Raw genomic sequence first — 5,080 nt, 5'->3', positions numbered from 1 at the left:
GTACTTTCCCAGCATTGTACTGTACATGTTCTTAACTGCCATCTTCCATCTTTATTACTATCACCATCCATTATCCATGCTAGCCTTATGCTCCCTAGAGTGAAATTGACAAGTGGTAGCATGTTGATTTCAGTACCTGTCCACAAGGAGTTGGAGTCACATTTGTTTATTTATATTGATACCCATTTCGAGATAGACTTGTTGAGGCAAGGCATCAGTGTATCGTTAGAACAAACAAAAATAAGGTTTTCTGCTTAGTAGACCGAACAACTGAATCCCTTCTCCATAACAAGAACTGCCCAATATTAAACAATAAAGCTCACTGAAGCTTGACCAAACAAATTAGTATTATGGTGTCCTCATGAGGCTCAAACTCAGGCTGTAGAACAGTGCTGGAGAGATCAGAGTTAAAGGAACTGGATTATAGCAAAGACAGCAGGCTGCTGATGAGGGGAGTTTAATTCCAGAACTGATATCAGAAACTATTAGAAAAATAGGATTTCTGTGACGGGACAGTGACAGAGAACTCATCTTTATAGAGCATAACCAATACCTCCAGTTTTAGTTAGGAGCAGCAAGGTAGTCAGGATTATTATTAATGAGTTAGGTGTATTGTGGTAGCACTTGAGAACTCCAGTTATGGACCAGGACCCCACTGGGCTACCACTGTACAAACACAGAGCAAAAAGATGATAAATAGCGATAGTGTTCATTCTACTCAAGCGATCAACTAGTATAGAATGCAGTAGCCTAAGCTTTCAAGTGCTTTTTCAAGCACCGTAGCAACATGGTCTTGAAGTTACCAAGGCATGATCACAATGGCAAGGTCTAGATCAGAGAAAGATACTTTTTAGCCTCTGGGTCAACCATACCAGTAAAGAGACACAGCTCTGACTTTAGTAACAGTCCAAGAACAGCAACACAACTAATATGATTCTAAGACGGTGTCACTGACTCCTGGTTTGGTCCTTTGGAGGGTTGCTGCAGTCCTTGCTGGGACCCCTTTAGTTTTTTCCCCATGAGGGGGGTTCTTTACTCTGACCTTTCAGTCCAGAAGCATGCCGCTGTCTCTTAGCTGTGCTTGGGGAGGTAGCCTGGTGCAGGGGTGTGCCCCTTTGCTGTCCTAGGCCCTTCTGCCTCCTCTTCCTTCTCTGCACTCTCTCCTTTATAGTAGGTCTCGTCTATTGGACACAGCTGTGAGTGCCTGCTTCCATGTTTGGCAGCTCTGGTAGCTGCATGTGGGTGAGGTCAAGCTGCTTGACGGCAGACAGGAGAGGATCCCCTCCCCTGCTGCCTAAGCTCACAATAGGGTTTGTAGACCCCATTACAGATGGTGAATCATAATGGAAAAAGCTGGATATGCACTCCCAACAGAAGACAAATCACACACATTTGTGTTGGTGTATTCTTCTATAATATTATCTGGCCTGAGGTAAAGCCAGTTGGGGCCTAGTCACCTGTTTAGCCCTCTCAGGGAATGGAAAAGCAGACATTACAGTATTGAGAGAAAATGAAATGCAGACCCAAGTGTTATTAGCATGTTGCTTAAGTTACAAATGCTACCACAACTGGTACAGGTTGGCAGTTCCATCCGAGAGAAAAATAACTAACTGGATGGACACTGCAATATCAGATAAGGTACAATGAAAGGTAGGCAGCAGCAATAAAAGTTGTGCTGTACCTATTTGGTAAACAGGAGGACATCAGTCTGGAGAGATGTCAAATAAGCACCATTCAAAACCAGCAGCTTCGCAGAAAATTAAAAACAAACAAGCTCAAAGCTGTTCTAAGCAGCTGATTGCTGGAGGCTCAGAGAAGAGAGAGACAAATTTTAAATCAATATTTACTTGTACTAGGGTCTGTAATAGAACTGGGGGACATTTTCACCCCTAAACTGTAGTTTAAACACAAGCAGTAAAAATACAGTAACATCGCATAATAAATATTTACTGCTACAATTCTCCAAAGATTAAGAGAGTGTATATTTATGTTTGCTCACTAATTAGCTTTTTGGTCTTATATCAGGACACTTGTACATAATGTTGATGCAGGGTCTGGAGTTACATTAGTATTACAGTACTTAAGATTTCAGACTTGAAGCTATTTTCTATTTTCCATAGGTTGGTCAGGCCCTAAAATTCTTTCAGGGCACAGGGCTAGCTTTCACTCACCAGGATAATGTTTCCAGCTCAAGCCAGCAGGGACTTTGGAGGATAGAAGTGTACATGGCCCAGCCAGTATTCATTTATGCTGTACTCCCTACAGCACTGTGACTAGAGCTGATGGGAAAATGGAATTTCCATCATATGGAAAATTGATTTTTTTAGGGTGGGAGGGGGAGGAAGGGATCATCAGTTTTTGCAATGAATAGTAAAAACCTTGGTAATTTTTCATGGGACATATTCTGAAAAATTCCACTCCTGGAGAACTAATATGGATTTTTTTAGTTTGCCAGCTGGCTGCCTAAAAGGCTCTTGACAAGAGATCCTTCCAGACAGGCAACCAGGGAGCAGTCATTACAATTTTCCCAATGGACAAATTTCAATTTTGCAAAAATTGCAAATTGCAATTTTCCATCAGAAAAGTCATTCTGGTGGAAGATTCCAGACCAGCTCCAGTTGTGACCCACCTCACCCATAGAGCACTTAGGAGCATGGCTTCTTTAGAATAACTCATCAAGTGTGCATCATACTTGCACTCAAATGCAAAGCCTTAACAGTGACCTCACATATTTTTAGATCAACAGTTCAACACATCTGACCATCACAGTCCATGCATTCTGAAAGTCATTCTTCCTTGACACTGTTGAAGTCAATGTTAACATTTTGTACTAGAGAGCAAGTATTGGTTTTGGATATCTGCTGAAGATGCAATGAAAGCCTTATGGAGTGTGTTATTGATAGCATTGTAAGAAACCTGAAGGTGGAAAGGAACCCCAAAGTCTCCCCTTAAATTTTAAAGTATTGGGTGGTTGAAGTTTGCCCTACTGCAACCGACTGCCACTAAACATAATTTGCTAATTTCTTAGTTATAGTAAAAGAATTGGTGTCTCTCAGCAGAGAGCTCTCCATAATCAAAGAGATGGCGAACTGCACTGAGCAAGGAATCAGAGGAAGAAAATGCACTACTGAAGTTGCTGCTGATTACATTAGCCCACCTGAAGAGTGTGAGAAGCTGAGACATGCCTCACTATATCCGTTGTCTAACATTTTATCCTTGTTGAAGTTACTGGAACTACTATCAAGATCAACCCATTCCATGTTTAACAATGATAACATCCCCTATCAACTGGAGAAAACCTCATGAAAGAGTCTGTTATCACTCACTTCATACTATATGATTTGTTTTGTCACAGGGTTCATTGCTAACATGATACCGAGGCCTACTTCATTGCTGTGCACGTGTACCAACACACAAACATACATTGTACTTGATAAAGGCAGATATCGTGTTTAGTAAACAAGTTATATGGCACAATGTAGGTCTTCATTATAGATGGTAGCACTAAAGCTTTAGTAATACATTTTGATGTTGATGTTATCCAATTTCTAGGTTAAAAATAATCAGGAAGTGCTTGGGTTTTGTGTAATAATGCTGCAAAAATGAGTTACTCTTCAAGTGTGTTTCCCAGAACAGGATGCTATTATTCTCTTCTGCTTTATTAATAAATGCAGAGATTATACTTTTACATAAACCAAATAGTAATAAGGGGAAAAACAAGCCATATCAAAATATGTAGTCTCAATTGGGTGAACCATGTAGATAGGGGAATGGAAGCACCCAACGCTAGCTACACATTTTATTACACTGTGATTCACAGTGTGATTCTAATTACTGATTCTTTGCTCTTCAGTGTCCTCTGGTGGAGTGTTCTGTAAAGAAACTGCTGCAATTTTGTACAGTTGCATACTTAGAGGATATGCTTGTTGAATCTGGATATTTTACAGCTTCATAATAAAAAGTTCCATAAGAAGAGAAGTTAGAGAAGGCTGTTTAAGACAACCTATTATACCTACTTTGTTGGAATCAGAAGTTTTAGTCAGACAAGCTATGTTTTGGGTAAAGCCTTTGCATGAGTCTGCAAATATATTTTACCTGATGGAATTTTATCAGAACTGAGGACTGGTTTGTAGTTCAAATAAAAATAACTAGTGTGCCATACAGATCACTGATGACATATTTGTATTTACTATACTTCCTGTTTTAGTTTTTCTCATTGTAAATCTTTCCTAAGCTGTACTCTGTCCTTATAATAAAATTCTTCAGAATTAAGGGCCAGATTTTGACAACATCAATTATGCTTGATAGCACCTTAATCCTCAAATTGTCTCATTGACCCTAATGGGAGTACTTGGAGTAAGTGGAGTAAACATGTCTACATTGAGGATTTGCACTGGTGTAGCTACACCAGGTGCTCAACTCCCCCATTTAGCTAAGGCCTAAATATAAAAATGTAAGAGTTAAGAAGTTTCACCAAGTGTTTATAGAGCCTTATCAAGATTTTGAAAGTACTCACTGAGACCCCAGTATCTTAAAGGAAGGCTTCCATATTGTTCAAAGTTCTAAAAAGAGTATAAAACTATATTAACAATTAAAGATAACCAAAAAGCAGAATATATAATCATTTTTGTTTTCCCTTGTTCCCTCAATTTTGACAAGAGGACAATCAGCTCCAAAAGATCTGAAGAAAATCAGTGACAGACTGTTTGTGAGGTAAAGAAAGACAAAAAAAAAAAAAAAATCCTCACCTCAGGCCGATTCTGAAATGATCCCAGAACGGAAAAGAACATTTCTTATCAATTGTATGTCTACTTAGACTATGTCAGAAGCACATTTAACTTTCATTTCCTTTGAAAGTTACATATCTACTTCAGTTTGCAGAGAGTAATTGTTACAAGCCAAAATTTGAGAATGGCAACTGATTGTGGGTGCCCAGTTCGGGTGTGACTTTTCAGAGGGCTTCCTCTTCTTCTACACTAACTCTGGGGTGTTTAAGTCATCCTCTAAATTCAGGAAATCAACTGAATCATCTATAAGGACACAACATCTTAATCAAAATTCACAAGTTAAAATTAAAAAA

The sequence above is a fragment of the Terrapene carolina genome, unplaced genomic scaffold (genome assembly GCF_002925995.2).
Source record: "Terrapene carolina triunguis isolate 2854851 unplaced genomic scaffold, T_m_triunguis-2.0 Scaffold210, whole genome shotgun sequence".
In the NCBI taxonomy this organism is placed as follows: Eukaryota; Metazoa; Chordata; order Testudines; family Emydidae; genus Terrapene; species Terrapene triunguis.
The sequence above is the reverse complement of the archived record's forward strand: the minus strand, read 5'-3'. Positions refer to the sequence as shown.